Below are 24,967 nucleotides of genomic sequence, written 5' to 3' on the forward strand. Positions count from 1 at the left end.
GTCCAAAAGCTCTCCCTTTGATCAGGGAATGGAGGATACAAAAATACACCCCTGTACATCTAGTGCATATTGTTCCAGCTGTCTACACAACCATCTCAGCTGAACCTCCACCTGTAAACATGGCATCACTCGTGCCATGCTGTACACTCACTGCTCAGGTTCTTTACAGGGGGAAGAGGCAGTTCCAAGATAATGTGGGCATGTTTTAAAAACTCTCACATCCCACCTCCTGATGGAGCCTGTCATACCCCAGAGAGGACAGAGGGTGACCACCGACCACCCTGAGCTCACAGGATGTAAGGCCTGGTGGATGACCCCATGGCAGAGCATCTTGCCTTGTGCTTGCAGAGAGATAAGGAGCCTGGGGCATTGCCTCATATCGGAGCAGCCTGCCCCTTGCTCACAGAAAGCCCTTGTGGCCCAAAATATTTGCTAGCCCTCTTGATTTGGTAAGTGGAAAAGCTTTACTGCGGGGTTTGAATGGTTTGGATAGAGAAATGTGCAGGATTTGTGCAGAAACACCTTCAGCCCCCGACTCTCACCCAGCACATGCAGCCTGTGATGACTGCAGGGCAGAAGGCCTCAAGCAATCAAGGGAGAAGCATCAGATGAGAGAGGTAAATCAGGCAGGGGACCATGCCATGGGCTTGCAGCCCCAAGGGCCCCATTGCTCCTGCCGCCCCAACAGCTAAGCACTGCCCTGTTCTCAGCTCAGCTCCCTGACAGCCTGGCCTGGATGTGGGGGCAGAAGACAGCGGTGGCACAGGGGTCAGTCTGGCCCAGTACCCCAGCAATGGCAGCTCAGCTCCTGGCTGGGACCCCGTCAGAGAAACAGTGGCCACAACCCCACCATAGTAGCAGCAGGGCAGCGGCTGCCCAGGGGCACCAGGAACATCCCCCCACAACCCACAGGAAGCTGAAGGTGGCAGCACTTGCAAGCCCACATCATGAGGCCTGGTGCCACTACGGCAATGCTGTGGGGCAGGCACTCCTCAAGGTCCGTGCAACAATAGGGGCAGGGCTTCCCTGAGCGATAATGCCAAGAGCCAGTGGAAGAGGGGCAAGCTGGCTGGGGGCCAATGGGGGCCGGGAGGGGCAGGGTGTTAGTGGGGGCTGTCCCCTCAGCGTGCCCTGGGCCGTGTGTGCTCGGGGGTGGGGGCTGTGGCCGGGCAGGGCTGCGACAGGGCTGGAGACCAGGCGTTGCTGCGGCCTCCGGGGCCCTGACAGCCAGCTCTGAAGTGGTCAGTGGAAGAGCATTGTATATTCCAAGCTGGAGACGGAAAAGAGCCATCAAAATTCATGAGGGATATTAATTTTAATATATATGAGAAAGAGAGTGACAATACGCAACCAGTCGTGCTCTGCATGATGAATTGCAGTCCACTCACATGCAGTGCTTGCAGTAATATCCATTTGCAGTGATATATGATTTTCTTTATTATTAAATCTCATAGCTCTTTATTAGCACATCGAATTTTATGGTTATTTCAGGACTTGTAGGGACATGACTAGAAATTGTGTGTAACATCGCTTGCCGTGTGACACAAGATGGCCTCAGTTCAGCAAGTTCACAAGTGAAATCTCTCTTGCTTTACTTTGGATGAATGGTTTATGCCACATCTCACCTTTTTAATTTGTTTTTAAAAGACTTCCAGCAAGGGAGACTTCTCCTTTTTTCATGTCAAATTGGCAGTAGTCTATCTCCCTGAATACAGAATGGGTTCCTCCTGACTTGCATTGACAAGAACCGGGGTAAACGGCCTTTGAGCAAACTCAAGAGGTTTTCACCTGGGAGTCTTCCTGAAAGAGGAAAAGATTGGAGCAGGTCCCGGGTAAGAGCATTTCTAGACATGAGTTTTGCTTGAAATCTTGCTTCTGCATCAAATGAGTGTTATAAACCCAAATTTCAGTTGTGAGGAGGGACCACAAAATTAATCTCAGAACACAGCAAACATCATGTTGAAACAGATCAGCTAAGATGTTGGATGGTGTATCTCTTTAATCAGCTCCACTGAGCACAATGGTATTTTCCAAGTGCTTTAATGATGTTAAGTAAGATCCTTTGTAAAATCAGAACAAAACAGATGAGATAATACTGGCCAAAGGAGGTGGTTTGTGATGTGATTAAAGAAAAAGGCAGCGGTTGTTCCAGATGTCAGTTAGGATGATGAAAAAGTGTACAAGAGCAAGGGAAAGAATATTAAGGATGATTAAAGTAGTCAGAGAAATAAAAATATCAGCAAAAAATGAATATAATGTTATGAAAAAGTTTCAATAAATGGTAAAAAAAGAATGCAGTTTCGTCAGATGGAGAGTATGTGACAGCATTACAATCTTGACAGGGAAGAAGCTGTAAAATGCAGGAGTGCTGACTGAATTTCTTGAAAAAGAAATATGAAGGCAAAGCCACAAAAACTGGGATCCATTTTCTTCCAGGTGGGAAAGGGTATTGAGCTGTAAAAGCTGCAGATCTGTTAGAATAAAGGATGGCAGCAACCTGCTTGTCTTGAATAGCCTAAACTTCGAAGAGTGGTCAAGAACACAGGAATTGCTTCAACAAAGATTTGGATTCTCTAAGGACTGAGAAAGTGCTTGCAGGACAAAATGTGGCTGGGCAATGTGATTCTTCACTTTTAAGGCATCCGTTCGTAGCTCCATAAGAAGACAGACAGACCTGTAAGCCTTGCCTCAGTTTTAAGGTGAACATCTGATTCCTCAGTTTTCATATAGGTAGTCGACAATGCTGGTGCCAAGTAAGGATGAAGAGCTCTCGGATCAGGACTTTGTACAGGCCTGTGGCTGAGCTGAGTGTTGAGCAAGTGGGATACCAAGACTCAAGGAATTAATGACAGATAGTATTTAATTAAATGAGGGGAGAAGGGAAGGAAATACTGCTTCAGCAATGATAAAGTTTTATATCCCTTGAAGTACCTGACAGTTTACAAACAAAGCATCCCTATTTTCAGCTACCTTAAAGCCTGGAGTACCTAATCCATTGTGTCTTGTGTACCATGTTAATGAGTAATTGGACTTGAGTTTACAGTATTTGAGCTTCAGAAAGAACTGAAGCAGCAAGTTTGACAACAAATATCTGTAAGAAAAAGGAGCTAGCTTAAGACATTTGGTAAATCCATTTGGGTTCAGTGTCATACTATTAGTAGAAAAAAGCAATACAGATGCTACGAATACAGTTTTTGTATATCGAGAAGTTATTTTTACAGACATTAAAGCTTGTTTTGCAGACTGGAAAACTGATTCCTAAGTGAGGGAATGGAAACATGGATTTGACAGCCATGGGGTTTTTTTTAATGTTTTGGGAGAAGCTGTGAAACACATTTTCCAGTCAGCTTTCCAGGTGGCAGGAGAAGGTAAAGGGAGTGTGTTCTTCTTTCTGAGTTAGCTAATATGTGGTATTTACTATAAGGCTAAATCACATTATAGAGAGAGGTAGTTAACATACAGCAATTAACTGACAATTCTTAATATGATGTAAGAACACACTTTCAGTGCTGAGCCTAAGATAAAAGCATTGCAGCTGGTAATCCAAAAATGTATTCTAATATGACTTGAAATGTAACTTTAAGCAAGCTTTTTTAAAAAAGTGCATTAATTAAAACATGGGAATTTTAAAATAAAGTGGGGTGCTTTAACACACTTTTTATGTTTCTAAGTATAATAAAGTTGCGTCAAGCTAATGCTTTTCATTTTGTTAATGTGCCGGGGATGCTTGAATAATAGGGATGACTGGGAAAGCCTATTTTGGCAACTTCAGTGACAATGTCACTAAAATATAGAAAGGCATCTACAAAAGTGGTCTTTATACCTTCATTAGTTTTCTGCTACACTGACACTGCATCTCATGTTTATACACCAGAACAAAATGGGTTTGTGAGTTTGCCTCTGGATTTGGAATTAAAAATGAGGTGCCTTTATGAAGAGAATCCAGAATTATTGACTCTTGAGAACTTGCTTAGGTAATGATTTAGACTGGAATAGCCATTCTGTGTGTTTTTTCTTGTGCTTTCTCAGCATTACAAATTCCTCATTTCTTTTAGAATAATATCTTTCCAGCCTCACGTTGTTGAGTAAATTTGGTGCTTTAAATTCCTGCGCTCTTATGGTTTTTGTGGGGAACCTAATCTGCAATTACAGTTGTTCTCCGTTTCTGAAAAGGAAAGTAGTAGGCAGATCATGTATACCCATTTTGTTTCATTCCACCTTGTGTGCAAGTAAGCTAGAGTCAACCGTAGGTGTTGACCTTGACTATTTTACTTCCTTCAAGGAGAATAAGTAAAACAGAGAACATTGCTCATTCAAATAGCTATACAGTCTGTAGTTACAAAATTATATTCTCCATTGCAAGCCCGTGGTCCTGGGATGGATGGGAGGGGAGCTCTATCAGTGCTGGAAAGGATAATAAACAAACAAACCAAAAGCAGATCTTAGCATTGGATCCTTCCTGTCATTTCCGAGTACAGACTGAGCCTTGACAGCTTCTGTGTGAATCAGGAATAAGTCTACCATTTTCTGCCATTCCACACAGTGCTAGTGCGAGCAAACATACATTTTCTTCTCAGTCTGTTTAGTACAGTCTTTAACAAGCTGTGGGTGAAGTTTTCATTTTGCTAAAGGATCGGGTTCTGCTCTTCCTGGGACAGCACTTCTGGTCTGTGTAACCTTTCAGACTGAACACTTCCAAATGTCTGTGGCCTATGAAGCATTCAGTATACTTCTCGGTTTTATATTTTGGACTTTGTTCTGACAAACATTTTAGTTTACATAAGTGAAGCAATGCTCAATGTCAAGACTGGAAAAGAAGTGCACCTTTATGGTTGCAATTTTCAAGGGCTAAATCTGGAGGTGGTTCTGTTTCGTGCTGCTCCTGGACAGCAAAATTGTTCCTTGGTATTGTTGGTTCTGCCTCCAATCTCTTAATTTTGTTTTTCATATTCAGGCCTATTTATTACTGTAGTCATTCAGCTTTGAGTCATTGCTTCCATTATATCACCAATCACCAGGTCACTGCCTTTTGTGGCTCTCATGACAAAACGGACTGAATTACTTTTCTTTTGGAAGTGGAGACAGCTCTGGTTTGCTGCAAGTCAAACAAACCCGGACAATACTAATCCCCAACACACGCTCCTTTCAAAAATGCAGATGAGAAGTATTCAGATAACTAGAAATACCTCCTTCATTTCCTCCCTTTCTGTCTCTTCTTTCCCTCTAACCAGTTCTCCAGTGTGTATTTGTTCATTCATCCTTTAGGTTTACTCCTGCGAGGTATTGTGCAGGCTTAGACAAGGTCATTCATTAAAATGTGGAAATGTAGATGCAGTAACAGGCAATAGTGACAGCAGGTTCCTCCCTATCACAACATGTTCTTGACAGTGCTATATTTGTATGAAGAATGGTGAAGGTATGAAGAGGTGAAATACTTCTAGATGTCTTCCAGGAACAGAGCAGCATATTCCTGAGTTTCGCAGAACAAGTGGACTTCGGTGTGTATCACAAATAGATTGTCTGATCACAGTACATTAGTTCATAAACAGATAATTACCCTTATATTTTCTTTGGCTTAATAACTCTTGGATAGACCTTTGCCAGAGGGCTAAGTCTGTTTGGTTGAAATCAATTTCTCAATTACTCAAATAGAAAACAAGGAACAGGTTAAATAAAGAGTGAGCATGAATCAGATCTTGGAGGGGGTAAGTCGGTTTGCCTGAGTTCTGATCACTTTATCTGAATACCTGAATGTTTTTCAGGTTCACATTGGCTGGAATATAGTAAAAGAAACATTTGCAGTTTCCTGCTATAGAAGAATTTTGAGTATCCTAGAGAAAACATCCTCTGTGCACCTTTGTGTTTCCACTTTTCTCTGCTGTCTGCTTTTTCTGTTTACCAGCACTAAGCACAATGCTGACAAAGGTCAATCTCCTTCTCCTTTTTGCAAAAGGAATATTTTGCCCTGTTACATTGTATGGACAAACCCATGCAAGATGCTTTATGGTTGTGGAGACAAGGTCCGAAATGAAAGGAATTCTTCAGATTAGGTTGTACTGAAGACCTGAGAAAGTTGTAGGGGAAAAATACTATTTAATATATAGTTCTGTCCCTGAAAGAGTAGAGCCTTGAAGGAGGGTAAGGCTGTTCAAGTTAGGAGGAGCAGCTCAGAATCGAACCTTCACAAGGAGTATAGTCCTTTTTTGCACAAGTACGAAAATATCTGGAACTACCAGAATGTTCCCAGGCTCCTGTGTGAAAGAGTAGCCCTTCTGTATTGGGTTCGCATGGCAAAGTTTTGGTAGTGGGAGGGCTACAGGGGTGGCTTCTGTGGGAAGCTGCGAGAAGCTGCCCCTATGTCCGACAGAGCCAATGCCAGCCAGCTGCAAGATGGACTTGCCACTGGCCAAAGCCGAGCCCATCAGCAATAGTGGTAGTGCCCTTGGGATAACATATTTAAGGGGAAAAACTACTGCACAACTGCAGCGGGAAGAGAGGAGTGAGAGTATGTGAGAGAAACAACTCTGCAGACACCAAGGTCAGTGAAGAAGAAGGGGGAGGAGGTGCTCCAGGCACCGGAGCAGAGATTCGCCTGCAACCCGTGGTGAAGACCATGGTAAGGCAGGCTGTCCCCCTGCAGCCCATGGAGGACCCCACACCGCAGCAGGTGGATGTGCCCAAAGGAGGCTGTGACCCCGTGGGAAGCCCATACTGGACCAGGCTCCTGGCAGGACCTGTGGACCCATGGAGAGAGGAGCCCACGCTGGAGCAGGTTTGCTTGCAGGACTTGTGACCCCGTGGGGGACCCACGCTGGAGCAGTCTGTTCCTGAAGAACTGTACCCCCTGGAAAGGACCCATGCTGGAGCACTTCGTGAAGAACTGAAGCCCATGGGAAGGACTCACATTGGAGAAGTTCATGGAAGACTGTCTCCCGTGGGAGGGACCCCACCCTGGAGCAGGGGAAGAGTGTGAGGAGTCTTCCCCCTGAGGAGGAAGGAGCAGCAGAGACAACGTGTGATGAACTGACCACAATCCCCATTCCCCGTCCCCTTGTGCCACTGGGGGGGGGAGGAGGTAGAGAAATCGTGAGTGAAGTTGAGCCTGGGAAGAAGGGAGGGGTGGGGGAAAGATGTTTTAAGATTTGGTTTTATTTCTCATTACCCTACTCTGATTTGCTTGGCAATAAATTAAATTAATTTCCCTGAGTCGAGTCTGTTTTGCCCGTGACAGTAATTGGTGAGTGATCTCTCCCTGTCCTTATCTTAACCCATGAGCCTTTTGTTATATTTCCTCTCCCCTGTCCAGTTGAGGAGGGGAGTGATAGAATGGCTTGGTGGTCACCTGGCATCCAGCCAGGGTCAACCCACCACACCTGCCCATACTGTTGTTGGTCAGGGAAAATGAAATTTGTCTGATCCAAATATTAGTTTATAAAAAAAAAAGGGGCGGGGGGGAGAATTAGGAACTGTCAAAATTCTGCAATGGCTTGAGCTCTCATTGATTTCCTAGCTGTTTCATAAATGAAACAGTAATTTTTCTTCTGCTGTAAGCCTGACATAACTGATACATTTATTTGTTTTAAATACTGCAACTAAGGTCGTTGTCAGTGCTGATGTGACCTGGGTATTATCTAGTGAAAAGAAAATATATTTTTTTTCCTATCTTTCTTGCTCTTTCCAAGGCATCAGTTTAATCCTTTAATAAATACATAAATACACACATCTGGGTTCTCTTAGAGATGTAGCCAGGGTGATTACTTACAGTACTTGCACTGCTTCTTCAAGGAGTGGTGCGGGAACTTCCTCCTCAGATCTAGCTAGATCAGCTAGCCCAGCACCACCCCCCTCTATCTTTTGGCCCAGTGGCGATTAGCAGGTGCAGAAACCCAGGATGTATGCAGAGTGAACTTTCTTGGATCTAGACCTTTTGAGTTTGTTTGACTTAAAGCTGCTGGAATACCAGTAGGATCTGATGATTTGGAAAGGTTGCTTTCTGGTTCTTTTCGTACATGGAGATTGCAGCAGCACTTGATCACTACTCATCTGTTGCTCTTTGCTGCACCCCTGTGTGCTCTAATAAAGCAGGGCTTGCTAGAATAAGCCCATGTGGAAGCAGCTCCAAATTTTCCCTTACTGCAGGGAAGCAAAAGGTCTGTACGCTATGCCTACCTCTTATCTTAACTGTAACTGCGTGAGATCAACAGTAGCAGCAGCAGGAGGAAAAAAAAAAAAAAAAAAGTCTCATCTAATAGGGTTTAGCTCTGCTTTTGGAGGAGGCATCTCCAGATGGCAGCTCAGCATTGCTCCAGGGGAACAGGTATCTTAATTTCATGGAGAGTAGGTCTAGAAGGGAAACTCGTGAATGAATGATTGCTTCCATTTCAGGATCTGACAGCAATCTTTTGAGTGACTTCTGTGGAGCCTCAAATTCTCCTTAATCCTGCAGAATATTAGACAGCAGAATATTCTTCAAATTTCACCCTTTTCCACAGCAGCTTTTATTATTTCTATAACCCTTTCTGTTGTATTGCCAGGTCCCACTTTGTACCCTCCATTTTAGATACACTCATCCATTTTGTCAATTCTCAGGGTCATATGAGAACTGATGTATTTAACAACTCAAAGAGGCTAATAAGGAACCCTTTTCAATGTACAGTGTTGTTTTTCCAAAGCGATCTCTCTTTAAGGCATCTCCTTGATGTTAATCTTTCTGAGTTTTTCTGCTGATTATTTTGATTGGATTTCTGGAATATAGCAGTGCTTACAATAAAGGTGATACATATTGCTGTGTGAAACTGATGTTAATGCAATGAAGCAGTTATCAGAACATCTGGATATTCAGCAAGTTACAGCTTTTTGGTATCAGGTAGCTAACATCTGTCACAGGAATGGAAAATGAGATTTTCTGGGAGGGGAAAAAAAAGGAAGGAAACAGAATCCCACCATCAAAAGCTGAAGCCAACAAAACCTGACATGAGTTCTTCGGAGTCTTTTCTTCAGGGTATGTCTCCTGCTTAGCACAGTGTGCCCATGCTTGAGATTCCTGGGTGCTGCCATAATCTACATGCTTGTGAAGCTAACTTTTGCAGGGCCCTGCAACTAGCAGCACCATTTTTTGGAACATGAGACCTGGGGCTGAGTGGATTCCCCCCATACACACTGGTTTTGATGGTGAGAAGTACTTCTGGCTTGGGGATTGGGGGAAGACAACTGTGCTGAGCATGATCAAACTCTGTTCCTCCCATTTTGTGCTGATTCTTCATTCACGGTGTTGTAGGATGTTGTCCTCCTGCTTAGCTTCCACAGTCCAACAACCTCAGAGGTTCTTAATCTTCTACCTTTCTGTGGGCAGGTCCTATCCAGTCGGGGGGAAAGGCTTGTTGTGAGACAGTGAGAAAAGGAATGGTGGAGTTAAACTTACAGAAAAGATTCAAAAGGAATATGAAAATGTCCAGTAAAAAACCAATAGTAATAACAAGGTGGGAGGAAGGAGTAAGTGGAAGGTCATAAACTCATATTGGTAACATATTACTAGTTTTTGTTTTGTTTTGTTTTCTGTTATACTGCTGTTACATTGAGGAACCCAGATCATGGGGACTCATGAGGCTGAGCGCTGCATGGAGGCAACAGTGAGAGAGATCCCAGCCCCAAACTGCTGCTGAACAAGGAAATGCAGCGTATATTTAAGTGTGTCCATCTGTTCAATGGTAGAGCTTGGGAGGCTACTAAAAGTTTCAGAATGAAGGTTAAACTTTTTCTGGGATAGTGAGCCTGTGTGCGTAGAAATATTTTCACTGAAAGGACTGAGGAATCTAAAGATGATCCTTGTTATTTAATGGTGTGTTTCCCTGTGGATACTTGTTAAGTGTGTTTTGAAAGGCACAGTGTTAAAAAAAGAAACTGAGGGTGAGGAGAACCAGAACTAAACTCAGGCTTCTAACATGTAGCTGTGCAAATGTCAAAGTCTAGAAATTGAATACTGAATCTGATCAATGGTGGATATGCTGTATTTCTTCCATCTGCTGGCATCAGGTCTGGTACCATGAATCAGGCTCCCACCAGCCGATACAATGTGTAGAAGTTGGGCTCCTTAGAACTGTAATCTGAATTAGAGCACAAGGTCTTGCCAAGACCCAGCCAGCTGGAAACTCTTGGGGTGGAGGAAACACATCTGAAATCCCAACTCCACCTGGAATTTCAGTTCTTTCTCAGTCTGCAAATCCTGAATGAGCAACCTTCCTTGAGGACAGGTGATTCTGCAATCTTTTGTGAAAAACTGTGCTCTTTTCTTTTACAGAATAGCAGAAGGCAGTAGTGCTGCTCTTCAGCTGGTTCTGTAATAGCTTAGGAGTTGGTCCACTCACTTATGAAGTGAAAAGCTTGGGCTCAATGCCTCATCAACTTAAGGGGCTATGAGGCTGTATCTGTCATACACAAGGAGAGTCCTTAACTACAAACCTGTGGACTTATTTAGGGAGAGGCAATTTCCACTTATCTGTTAGGAGAATGTACCCCATGCAACAAAGAAATTCAACTTCACAATGACAGCAAAAAGAGGAAGAAAAAGACCTTCACTCTGTCGTCTACTTGTTAGAGTATTTATCTAGCAAACAAGCACTTTTTATTCTGCTTCCACTTTCAGGGATAAATCTGTATTTTTACTTCATATAAAAAACTGTAAGAGCTTCATTGTGGCTATAATGGTGTATTTCATCTGTGCTTTCAGCTTTAAACTGAATCAAGAATTGGGCCACATGATGAATAAATTATCATATGCTTCTCTCATAATTTTCCTGTTTCACCAGAGGTGGAAAAATCAGACTGCTTCTGCAGTTCTCTGAATTAACCTTTTATATACCACAACTCACTACATTGAGCAAAACATTTTTCCCTGCTTTGGGCACATTTTTATAGTAACCGAGTGTAAACTGTTTTTCTTACTGCTTTTGGTAACTCTGCAGTGTATTTCGATCAGCCTTGGAGCTCATTAAATAAAACTCTTCATGCACAAAGGATGGGAGACAAACCTCTCAATAGACTATTTCTGTGCTAGCAAGTGCTAGATGTACAAGGGTGATTAAAGCACATTATAAGTGATGCACAATGAACTGTATAAAATATTGATTTCCTGACACAGACAACTCAGTTAAGAGGTGTGAATAAGGAACAGGTGAATTAAGCACAAAACCATTCCTATCCAGAATTTATGGAGTACAACTGATTCTGGCATCATGGTCTTCCTCTCATAGGCTTTCAGAAATGGTTTGTCTTGGGGAAGGATTGGAAAGACATAACTAAGATAGTTTAGGAAAAATATGAGACCAAATGACACACAGAAACTCACTGCTGTTTTATGCCTATTTCTTCAAAAGTATCATGGCAAAAAAAAATTATGCATAGTATCAAATAATTTTACAGTAACTACTTTTACTATGAGAAATATCTTTTACAGAATAATTTCAGATGATTAAATATTGTTTCTGTATGATACACATAAATAGGTGTTTCCATCTTTACAGTATATATGAAGAAAGATGACCCATCATTTATATAGCCAAGATAAAAAATTTCCAAGTGTACCTATGAACCCTGGATGAACAAATCTCTATATTTGCTACTGAGCTATTAATAAAATACGTATTTCTAGTTATGAATATACAAACTTTTTTAAGATTTATAGGTCATTTCTAATAGCTATCACTGGGAAGGCTGCCAGAAATATTTCTTCCTAAACAAACCACAAATAGCTATTGTCAAAAAGGAAGTGAAGTGATATGCATATGAGGATAATATTACACCTTATGATTAAAAATAAGACTAAACTGTTCCATGAATATCAGAGCTCATGAAGCCTGATACCTTACTGATCTTGATTCTTCATGTGCTAGGTACACTAATTCACCTCTTCTTCCTGCAACACTTTCAGTACTGAAGTACTCCTCTGCTTCCTCTCTGACCTCCAAATACCACTACTTTTCTTGTGCAGGCTCTAAATCGTCTCTTATGTCCCCCTAAATTTCTTCTTCCCTCTTTATTTTTGGCTGGCTAAGAAAGGGGATGAATGGCCTGGGGTAACAAAGTTGATTGGCCAACAAACAGGTTAAACAGAAGCTACAGGTATTAAAATCATACTGTTTTCTTCTTAAATGTACAAATTAGAGCCTTCTCTAACACAGTTGAATCTGTAGAAATTTCATACCTTTGAGACGTCTGTCTCTATCAGATTTTCTTGAAACTGAACAAGAAATTAAAAAGTTTTTGAGGATAAGAAATGCAGACAGATAAAATCAGCGTGATCTGTATAAAACCAAAGCTTATGGGAGGAATGCTGAAAATCTTTAATGTCCTGTATGAAAACAGTCTGTGGAACAATAGATTATGCTGTATGTTTTATAGCTGTAGTCCAGAATAATTGATGGACCTGTTGTTTTGTCTGTTTGAGTCTTTGTGATCCAGTCAAAATCTGAATTAATTCATCAACATCTCACCTGAGTTTGCTGACTGAACTTTACATTTTACCATAATTTTCTTCCAAATAAAAATCTTGTAGTTTATTCTAGCTTCATAAAATGCCTGTGTAGAAATCACAGATGTGTTACTTCAGTGGTGGCCTTTTGACTATTAATTTTAGTATCATTTGGGTATTACTTCCTTTCTGGAAAGTCATCAGCACAGACGTCTATTTATTTCTGGTGGCCTGAGTGAAAAGCAGTGTCCTTATAGCGGTTCATACAACAGTAAGATACAAGTAATATGCTTCAAATATTAATACAGCTGTGGGATTCCTTTAAAAACTTCATGTCTGTTCTTTAAATCAACACAAAAGCCAATGCAGATCTCAGCAGGTGTGAAGCTACAGAAGACCAAACCAAGGCCTGAAATGTCTGCATTAAAGTCTGCCAATCAAAACCACAGAATGCATTGCTCTATAAAAAAGACCATGCAGTCTCAGATTTCCTTTCAGACTCACAAGCACCTGATCACTCTCTAATTCTAGTGAGAAATATGGAGTTTGCCTATGCAGGAATCCTTGTAACCAAGATAATGAGAAAATGTCTAGTATTTTTTGTGTCTAGAAGGCTTTTGTTCAAAATAAGTAACATTTTTTTCACTTCAGAAATTTGTATTTTGTTGAGCATCTAATCAAGTTACATATAATTAAAAAACAAGTAATTTTGAGTTGAATTTGTCAAGTGCAAGTTTACAATAGTTTTACATGAATGCTCAATATTTTGTTTGCCATCCACATTGTTTTCATCATACGGATTCCATCATATTACAGAAGAATAAAAAAAATGCTCAGTAATTACTTTAGAAATATTAAAGGGGTTTATAACTTTAACCTGTTTCTCTTGCCTGAAGTGAAAAGTGGAATATGAAAAAAAGGTTATGTTTAAGCAGCACAGGTCATGGGCACAAATCGGTGACAATTAGAAAGTCTGTTTTTGTAGTTTCAGGTTACTTTAAAAATCACATTGTGCACTGAAATACTTTAATTTGAAGTGTATATCTTCTGTGGGACTAGAGTTCAGGGATATGTCAGTTTCTGCTATAGAGCAGGCTCTGAAGTAATTCTTTATCTCTCCAGGTGAACCAGGGTCTCCAGTACTATTTCACGTGGTCTTTTCCATTTTTTTCCCAGATAAAATATTTTACCTCAGTAGCAACAAAACATTTGATTCACACAGAAATGATCCAAGCATTTATGTTTATTTCAAATTGCTTGCCCTTCCCCTCCCTTCCCGCCCCCCCCCCCCCCTTTTTTTTTTTTCCCCTGGACAGAATTATTCTAATAAATTGATCTCCATTTCAGAAAAGCAGTCAGGTCCTCTGAAATACTGCCATTCAGCAAATGTGGTGATCGGAGAAAAGAAAGTGACCTGCCTCTACACTGAATTGAATAAGATAAGAATTCGGGCAAGAGCCCACAAGGGTTTGCATGATGATGTCTTCTTTCAACCTCATATTTTCAGCTGTATCTAGTGGCCAGTGAATCAAATCATTCAAGCCTGCAGAACTCATTAGCAGGCTTTGGTAAGCTTTTGACTGAAGACCTATACTGGTGATAATTAGTACTGGCAATCTATCTCAGTATTAACATGTTTGGTTTTCAATGACAGACAAATCACTTTGAGGCACACTTAGAACATAACTGGTAAGACTTATGGGGTCTGATATTCATGTGCTTTTCATGGTATTTTCTGAAGAAACTGTTCTTTTTCAGCTTTGCAAAACTGTGTTAGAAATAGTACTGAGCCTAGAAATGTTTCTGTTTCTTATCAGGCTTCAGATACCGTAATTACAATAATTCTTATAGCTCTGCAGCTCTACTTTTCAGGATGCGGTAAGACCATGAATAAGGATCAAAACATATCAGACAAATTCATAGGAGCTGGTTCAAAGCAATTATCTTTGAACGAATCCTGCTTTTATTTTGCTCAAGGTATTGTGTGTAGTAGTACATTCATGTGACTTTTCATTAAGAATTTGAGGAAAGTTTCCTATGATTACAGACTTTTTCAGTTTTCTGAAAAAAATATGTCATTAAAGAAATTTATTTTCCTGTGTTTTAGAGCTGATATGAAGATATGATAGAGTACCCCATTGCAAGGACAAGGAGAGAAGGATGGCATAAACTACCAGTGGTCTGGCAAACTGCACACTGACTTTCTCTGCATGGGAAACTGATGCCTTGAATCTTTTAATTTTCTTGTCATACCTTTCCACTCTGATGACACCCACTAGTATGATCTCAGACCTCCTCAGATGCTGAATACCTCCATGGTTCTCTAAGGCCAGCAGGAGCAGCAAATGCTCCTTTGATAAACAAGCCAGGAATGGGCTGTAATGGCTAATAGTAGCTCAGAAGCTACCTACAGCAATTATGAAATAGTTGCTTGGCTGCTCTGTGTCCTGACTCCAGGGCAGTCTAACTCTTCTGCAACTCTCCCAAGAAGTCTGTCCACTCACCCTTATGGCAATAGCAGCAGTGGATTTGTCCCAAATTGTATTGCAGCTGGTCACGAGACTAATTGCCCCCAAATTTTAACTCTTACTCTGTTGTTGGGGTCTGATATGCAAAGGTGAATCCTGATGAAGTGTGTCTTTCCCTCAGTTGTTTAAAATTGTATCTGGAATATATGCTAGTATATAATGAAACTTCCTTTCTGCAGCAATTCAGTGCCAGGAAAACATGGCATGTGACAACTGAGAGACAGCATCCTTTCTTCTTGCCTACCAGTGACTGTATGTCAAGATAATGATGCATGCAGTGTGCATAGTGAACAGAATAAGCATTACTGGCAAGCAGTTACAAATGCGTAATATAATGGTTCTGCTATAAAATCTTTAATGCATTACCCTTACCATGCCACTCTGCTCTTCTGGGTGTGCTTGAAAAATTTCAGCTCATGGTGCATTATGGATGCTCTGTAAATGTGTATCTGTCAAATGGCTGAGTAAATACTGAAGGCAGAGGGGGTAGGAAGAAGGCTTGTTATGTTTGTGACTGACACCAAGCCAAACGGTTTAGCCTTTACAATTTTTAATTAACTCCACGGTCAGTCATATTAGTGCTCATGATTCTTAGGCAATTCTCCCTGTTTCAGAGATGTTTTTATTTAATCTTCCCATTACCTGAGGGACCGTACTGGATCTGTCAGAGAGCGTCCTCATGCCATACAAGTGTATGGGTCATAGTGGTACTTGCTGTCAGCTCAAAAAACCCAAAACAACCAAAAAACCAAAAACCAGAAAAAAGAAAAAGTGCTACTATGAAGCTAATTAATCTCAGAGAAGGGCAGGACTTGGAAGACAAGATACAGCCCTGCACTAATACTGCATTGTGCTTCAGGGGACCTGGGCCAGTATTGCTGTCAGCACAGCATTGCAGTGCTCCACAGGAGCGCACCAGATCTCTCCAGCCTGCCTCAGAGTACTCCGTGCCATGCTCTGCCGCACAAGATAGACCTGGCCCAAGTCACGGCTCATCCTGGCAAACCACCCTGGCCACCAGAGTAGGCTGGCTGCAGCCCATTTTTAGTAAAGCACGTGTCATTTCCTAAGAGATAATGCTGATGTCTTGCAGCACAAAATAACGCTGCATGCTTTTTCTTTTAGATTTTTCCTCATGGGCACCTATGCTGGAGGGAAAGGGATGCATTTACATAAGTTGAATATGTGGTGCTTCAAATGAGGTTAAAATGGTAAGAATTATCAGCATTTATTGTTCAAAGTATATGCTAAATGCCAGTGGGGATTAAATGAAAAATCCCTCCATTTTGTATTCTAGACATGTCGCTCTGCTTTCAGTCCATTTTATAAGGGTGAAATCCTGCTGAAGACACTGAAGTTGTTATTGACTGAAAAATGATGAAAGAGAGGGCAGAAGCTGGTATTTCATGTTTCCCAGAAATAGAAAGACACCTGTTTTTTTGTAATATAAATACTATCAAGGTTTTCTATGTTTAGCACAAACATTGTTCCATATTAGTGGAAACCCATAGCACAGTGTGATGTTTTTAGGCAGCAGACGTGGGAAGCAACACAAGAATGATTCAGGAGCTGTACAGATTCCAGCTTCTGTCTTGTCTGTTGAGACTGTGTCTTATTAAATACTTCCACCTATAATGGAGAGTATGAAAGGGTTAATCTTAACACCTGGTTTTGGGAAAATAAACATAGAATGTGACAGATGTGTACTTCTGGCACAGCATGTGAAGTTAGTTAGAAAAGGGGAGATCTGCTTCTCTTCTACCTTTTTTAGGATAATTTCTATTAAACTGTACTGCATTTCTGTTCACCTTATTTGGTTTCATTCCTGTTAAAATTGTAATGGCTGCAGAATATTGTGAAACTGGTTGGTCTGATTTTACTGTCTAAGTTTAATAAATGCAATGGTAAACAGTTTGCATAAATTTAATTTAAGGACTACCTTAGATGCTGTACATTTTAGTAACCTGATTTTAAAACATACACACAGTGTCTATTAATTTTATTACTTACGAGTATTACTTTTTAAGAGTATGGGGCTTTGGAATTCTCAGCTTTATAGAGAATAACATGACTGATGAGAAAATGGTTGCTTTTTTTTTTTTTTTTAATTTCTCCTTTTTTCTCATTGGCAAGAGGCATCCATGAGAACATTTCTGAAGGTTTGTAAGGGGTAGGAAATATGCCCCAGGGTAACACCTGTCTTGAATATCCATTTTAAAAAAATCCAGCTATCTCAGAGCAGGTCTCTGCAGGGAGATAGCTCAGTGAAGAAGATGCTTGAAGAGCAGGCTTCCCGGCAGTGTAAGACTCACTGATTGCACTGGCAATTCTGCAGAGGTACGAAGACTTCTTTTGTCTCACAAGGGATCTGATACAGTTTCCTAGCTCGAGTACTTGCAGTTCCTGCCTGAAATCACTGTTTCTCAGCTGCAACGTTCTTTGCTTTCTTGATCTGACTCTGTTCTCTCATGTAAGAAAACATTAACTGTATTCATATATCTCCAGCAGAGCTAGAACAATTGGAAGTAAACCAGTACAGATTCTGTTTTGCAAAGTGTTTATTTTAATTCTGCATTAAAAAGAAAAGGTTTGGGAGATCACTCTTATGATAAATTATGGGATAGAGGTCCCATTCATAACCTATATCCCACCCTGAAATTGTCAATAACCTGTTGATCAGAGTGGTCTCTAATGTGATGCAGTGATCCAGATTCCTGGTGACATGTCAGTCTGTCACAGCCAGCACCAAACTGTTGTCTGTCTGAAGGCTCTTTGTCTCTATCTCAGTCTCTCCTGTCTGGCTTTCTGATATTAGAATGTTTTACAAAGTTGTACTTTCTTTGTTTACTAAAAGGATAAGACAATAAAAAAAAAGAAATTTCTGGCCAATCGCAATAAAGAAGTTCTTGGAAAGCTGATTAAACTATACACGATCTTCTCACCAGGCCTTTCTTTACTTTTCACTCTTCCCCTTCCTCAGATACTGCAGGAGGTATACTTCAGTGAAAACATGTTTGCAAATCAACAGTAAACTCCACCTTACAGCACAGTTTTTTTCAAAGGCACATGTTGTCTGTGCAAGGCAGGTATTTGTGGGTCTCAGTTTCTCTCTAAAGGTGGATCTCAGTTTCAGCATTCATTCTGCAGGATTCCAGAAGGCTGGGTAGTTTATCTACTGCTTCTGGTGTATGGCAGACAATCTGTCTCATCTGCCCTTGGATAGTCACAGCTGGTAGATGATCAGCACCTCGCAGGTTTGGAGCAGCTTGGTGAGGCTTGTCGTTTAAGATCAGGGGTTTAAACGATTTCAGTTCTGTGCCAAACGAAGGAACATCCTGTCATGCAAATGGAAGACAAATCTTGGTCCATACCACGTTTCATTTCCAGTTGTTGACAGTTCATTTTCACTTTTCTCTTTGAACCACACAAGGTTAGTCACCTAGCTTATTGAAGGGTAATGACGAGGAAGAAACTTACTTAAACAGTTCACTTGTCATTTTTCATACTCAAACGTTGTAATTACAAAATTACTTTTGTCCATGACTGAATCCAAATCTGCAGGGCAGGTGCTTTTATGTAAGGGAAAAGATACTTCCTATAAAATGTGACTAGTTTTCCCATGTAGATACAGAAGTGCAGCAAGGACTGGGGCTGTGGGGGGATCTAGTGCTCCCAGCTGGAGTCTAGGGCAAATGCCTGTGGACTGTGGTAAGATTAGGATGTCCTCTTCTATATAAGTCCCTCCTAGTATTCTATTATCAGTACAGCTACTGTCTTTCCACTTTGTTTTCTAACACCTAAGTTCCTATAAGGCAAATGATACACATTGATATAAATTTATTTATTCCAGTAGAGCTGGACCAATTTGTACTCTTTGGAGGGATGGCCTTTTATATATGGATACATCACATCTTGCACAATTTTATCACTGACATTTTGGTTCCTGTAACAAATGAGCATCTTGGAGTTGACCTTTTTCATAAAGCAAACTTCCAAGTATCACCATCTGGATATCTCACTCTCTTTCTAAAAGAACATATAGGCCAATGAAATAAAAAGGTAAGTGATTAAATGTTGGAAAAAAAAAGAAAAAAGAAATGTCATATAACAAAATGTTGTTTATATAAACAAAAGTTTATAAACATCTTCTGTGGGCATCTAGGTATCTTCATCTAGAGCATCTTCTCCCTTACTTTTGGTTCTTTGGAAAAGCATAGTGAATTTTCTATACCTCTGCACCAAGACTACACACATACTATATGTTTATAAGGTCTAAATCTCTTCGGTTTTTCATTGTGCAGAAGATCTTTATAATTTATGTTTTATCTCTGTCTCTGCATATAACTTTTCACTCAGCTATGTATACAGGAAGCAAGACAAGCTACTCAGAACTCTTGCTGAACTAATTTTTCTTAAAGACAAATCATAAACTTGACATGATACTACTAGGTTTCTAGTTCAGTGTATTATATATATGATGAGTTTAAGAGCACTGGAGTCTTTGAAAGGAGTTATCCATTTAATTAGGTTTTCAATTTGAACCTACCTCATTAGAGGAGCTCAGGTGAGCTTCACAGGGTTCTTGTTTTTCTCCTTTTTCCTCAAATCATCATCAAAAAAATCCAGTTAATTTCAGTGGGGCTGAACACAGGCTGAGTGAGAAGGTGGCATGTATCTTCTTGTGGTTTCACAGATCATGGCTTAGTGCATATATGCAATGATGGCTATGAACTTCCAGTACGCCAATGGATGGAACAGACTGTGATCTCAGATGCGCTAGAAATACAGATGTGGGTCAGCTCATTTTTTTCCAGTGGTTTTCACTGTTGTCTTACCTTCCTCACACTCATATTTGTTGCCAGGAAAAAAATCCCTTTCCAAGGATTATGCCTTGGTATGGAAGTGAATGATCCAGAGGTCACTCAAATAATTCCTCTAGGTGTTAGATACTGTTCATCCAAAGAAGGTGTATTTGTAAAAAATTCCAGGCAAGATCAACATAATTACCATAAATGGGACTGGGACTTCATTCAAAGAGCCAAATGTATAGATTCACCTGCTGATAAACAACATTTACACTTCTAGTCCCCGCCCCCATGTAAGTCAGTCTGGCCTCAAACTTATGTTGGTAAGATTATTTACTTCACTGAGTTGTGGGGAACAGAACAAAATGAATGTGTCTTTTTCCAAGTCAGTAACAGTTATCACTTGATTCAGCAATGAGATTTGGCTCTGGATCAACTCATTCCCAGTTATGACACTTTGAATACAAAACTGTATTTTCAGCCGTCATTCAAACATACGACTTTGCCAACTTCAATGCAGAACTAAGCTAATTCCTTTTTATGTTACAAAGGAGAAGATAAAAAAACCTTCAACAAGTCAATTGGTGCCCTCCTACACATTCCTTCTGCTAAGGCATGAGTATTAACTTATCAGTACCTCCTGTGCTACAAAGGTGAACTCGTTGTCACTGCCTCTCTCTGACTGACTTGGATGGGAGATGCGATAAAGGTGCAAATGATTAGAACATAATCCATCTGATTTACTGAGACATACAGGCAGCTTTGGCAAAGGTGATATGATCTGTATTTGAGGATGTACCTAATAAACTTCCGGTATACTATGGGAGAACAACAAATATTTGATTTCACCAATTTAAATGGCTTTATTTTATTAGTTGAGGTGGAAAATTCATGTATTGTGGTGTCTTAACATACAGAAGGTTAACATTCAGGACAGGGCTGGGAGAAGACAGCTCTATACATTAGTATCCAGTTAAAGCAAGCAGTCCAAAACCAAACCATGGGTGATTGAATGGGATTATGAATCAATGAGACAGACTTCATTTAGCAATTCTGTTGTTTACAAAAATGATAAAAACAGATGTACAGGGAAAGACATCTATTGTTCACTCTCCTGTCATCTGTTTAATAACCTTTACTGTAAGACTTCAGCACTCTCCATTATATTTGGAAGTTGTAATGTGGCAAAAAAATATTAAAAAAAAAATCCATAGCTCTTCAAGCTTTGGCAACTTCCTCCAACTCTGAATAACCTGTATATTTTGGCACTTTAATTTTAGAGATAATATGTATCGTTAGGGCAAACAGTCACTTGCCAACATGTCTGTACAAATAAATAAGCACGTAGCCCTTTTCTTCTGTTTACTGGATACCAGCTTTATAATGCATCCTGCTGCACAAAGCAAACTTGATATAATAGCTACTTCTTCAGCTGGGCAGATGGGACTGGCTGGGAATTGAGAGAAGCTCTCTCCATGTCCCCAGATGTGCCTGGTCCTATCACTGAGCCCGTGTAAAGAGGAAAGTTATCGGACCTTTTGTCTAAATTTGCACAGCTTGTATATTCTGGGACCAAGATGACAAAATGGAGTCTGTGTGCACCTTACTACGTATTCTGCCTGTGAGGGTGTATTTCATGCTGTTACAGTTTGCCTGTGTGGCTAGTGAAAGGCACGGAAGTCAGTGAAATGGGCACTACACCAGTCCCAGGTATAAATCAGTGATCACACAAGGGGATCCAGCAATGGGCGAGGGACAGTCATGAAAGGTATTAGAGAACCTCAACTCACACTTGGGCCGGGGGTGTTTCAGGGCTGTTTATAATCTCTGTTTTGATGCCTTCCTGGTTTTTCTGAGTATCACAGGGATGCTAATGGCATAGATGCAAAGGGAGTATAATGCTGGATTAGGCCTCACCTGTCTTTTCTTGGTTTTGCCTTTGACAGTGCCAGCTCCTTTGGAGGCAAACAGAAGGATGCAAAGGTGGGATGAGCTGCTGCCAGATAAATTTGATGTTTCTGAAATCTGGTGATTGTGTTGGTGCAGACAGCTAAGGCAATGCACTCTCTGTTTTCTTACAAGGGTTTTGTGATCATACTCCTTCTTCAGAACGCAACCTCATTTTTAATCCAGCTTCGCTACATGATTAGCTCACTCATTTGCTGCTTAGTTCTTCTGCTCTATCATGTCTTTACTCAGAATTTCAAAACATGCGTGCTGATTGACTTAATGGGTATCCTTATCCCAAAAAACCACATTTAATTCTGAGGAAATTTCATGGCTAATACTTCTTGTGCAAAGTCAACAGTATGCTCTGCTGAACTGAGCTTATTAATGTCTGATTCTACATGAATGCCAGCTTAGCTCTGCCAGTCTCCTAAGCAGTTTAATCACTCCACCTCCTCTGGTCACTCAGAGTTTCGTGAATGCTTCCTTAATATTTGCAGGACCTTTTGGTGTAAGAATTACTATGGCCATAAGTAGCAGAATCAGACTCTGGGTTTTATTTCTATTCCTGGTTTGTATAGACTGTGATTAAATCAGCGGTAAGGGCTCTGTTGATGGTTGCATTAGATCTTTTTCTAGTAATAAAATGTAATGGCTCATTTTCTGTGTTACATAACCCTGGCGTAAAGATGGTGCAGAATACAAGTTTCTTCCTAAGCAAACAGACTGTGAATTACCATGGTTTCAGAACTAATAAAAGAAAATTCATCTAAACCTAATAGAAAAATAGCTGTTGTGAGTGCAGGCTTTTAGGTAGTTAGAGCACTACTGATTTCTAACTGTTGGGAAATTTTACGGTTTTCTGTAATTTTACAGGCAACAGATATTAACAGATATTAACTGTGCACTTAACATCTGGCTTATTGAAGCAAAATATGTGTCTTAATGCTTCCTTTTAAAAGGAGTTTTTGAATTTTAATCTCCAAAAACTTGGAGTACAGAAAGAGATCTTGTATAGTTCATCTGTTACTTCCCTACTCTTTTACTTATTAGCAAAAAACATTGAACATGGGGATCTTCAACGCATATGAGTGCTGCTGAGCCCCTGAATAAGGGCTAGATATAAAGGAGATTGCTTCAGGGAGGACAAAGAAACATCATACTTCCTTCTGACAGTAACTTGGTAATTGTTCAACTACAAATAGTTTTAAGATGGCAAATCTACTCTTTAAAATAAAGGTCAACTTTAATGAAAAAAAGAAAAGCCAAAAGCCAATGAAAGTAACTAGGTTTTTTGGGTTTTTTTTGGTGTGAGGGGTTGGTGTTATTCCCAGATCTCAGATTCCCCTCTTGCATTTCTGCAGATGACTCCAAAACAACATGTAAAGCAAGAAATGGAGGAAAAAAAAAAAGTTTAAAAAAGCAAGCCCTTAGTATGCTTATTGAGTTAACTGGTATCAAATCAACACAGGCAGTTCTACTTCATTTTGAGATTTATGTATCAACTTCATTTAATTGTTCACACCAGAATAAAGTAGGTAAGGGAACTGTGTCCAGTCTTGTAGAAGGGAAGTGGAAGTGGAAGGGGAAGGGGAAGGGCATGTGGCAAGAGGGAAAATGGACTGATTCAAATGCCAACTCCATGAAAGCCCTCCCTCTGCTGTAACTCACATGAAGTTAGCTTTGCAATCTGCCACAAAGATACCCTTTGTTATTTCTCCTTGGAAGTGAGAGACACTCAAAGAAAAAGACTATCCCGGCGAAATGTTTGCTTCTGGTACTTTCCTCTTCTCTTACATCAAGGAACATCAAATTTAAGTGCCATCACATTTGGCAGCCATGCAACTGGAGGGCAAACTTCTGTCAGGTAAGAGGAAGACATTTAGAGTTATATGGATCAGGCCGAAACCAGCAGCTTAATTTCCATCTGCCAGTGGTAGACAGCCTTGCTCTGAATTAACTTTCTTGTCTGACTTTCTGCCTTTCTGTTAGGTGGTACACTGGGATGCTGCCACTTGGGAGAAGGGCTTATTTCCTTGAGTGTCTGAGCACATCACAGAAAATCCCATGGTGTGCTGGTTTTGAGTCAAGGTCTTGTGAAATTAATATCACTCTATTTTTTCTTTTTTCTGTGTCTCACAATGTCATTTCTAGTGGTGATCTCAAGTGGTTTCTGTCTTGTTCCTTAGAGACACCACAAAAAAGTGGTGTTGTGGGTTTTTTTGGAGGTTCTTTTTTTTTGCTTTGTTTTCTTTGTGGTGAAATGTTCATTTTGCTGAGACTGCTGTTGCACTGTTACACAGTGCTTTTGGTGCCTTAGCCTTTGTAATGCTATGGTACTTCCCTTTGCAACTCTGGAGCCTACGTTTTTACTTCACAGTCTTTCATCTACACACCCAGAGGATTCCTGGCAGTGCTTTTAACCTGGTGTCCCAGCTGCTCTCTTCCCTTGGCATTGCTGCTGTGAACCTTTGCTGGCTCTTGCTTCTTGTGGATAGTGATTGCCACTGATGTTTAAATCATCCTGCTCTTCCCTGCCTTTTTACCTTTTTTCTTTCTAGTTTCTAGTTCATAACTGTACACTAAAATCCCTTTACCCTTTGCCTCATAGCTTTTAGTCTATAACTTCATATTAGAAAATACAGAGCCTAGGAGGTAAGAAATGGCTAATAGTCATACCACTTTCCAGTAAATATTATCTAATAGTTAGATACTTACGTACCTACCTAAGAGTTAATAATGTTTAATAATACTAAAATCAGCACTAACAGAGTCATAAGCAGAAACTACCAGTTGGGGCATTGTGTTAGTCTCAATGAAAACTGTAATTGTATTAGGAAGGAATGAATAAAGGTTCATTCTCATCATCTTCCTCATCCTCACCACTACCTGTACTGGAGAAAAGGATGCTTATCACGGGATCCCGCTGCTTGCCACTAGCCAGCTGGCCACTGGATGGAAGTCTTTCTTTTTCCTCACTTTCTCTCTTCTGCTCAGTGTTTGTTTGGTTTTTTTTTTACCCCTGGGGTAGCTTTGAAGTTGATGTATGCACCCTCCTAATCTAGCATTTCAGCTTCCACTGTGCAACAGCTGATAAGTCTGTGGATAGTGGGAGTTCATCTGCACAAGTTAATGCTCGTTTAGTCAGAGTTTGCTATTCTTACAAAATCATCATATCGAATTATAGAAAGAGGCATTTCTAATGTTTTCTACTTGGAATA

Source organism: Aptenodytes patagonicus, chromosome Z (assembly GCF_965638725.1).
Source record: "Aptenodytes patagonicus chromosome Z, bAptPat1.pri.cur, whole genome shotgun sequence".
Taxonomy (NCBI): domain Eukaryota; kingdom Metazoa; phylum Chordata; class Aves; order Sphenisciformes; family Spheniscidae; genus Aptenodytes; species Aptenodytes patagonicus.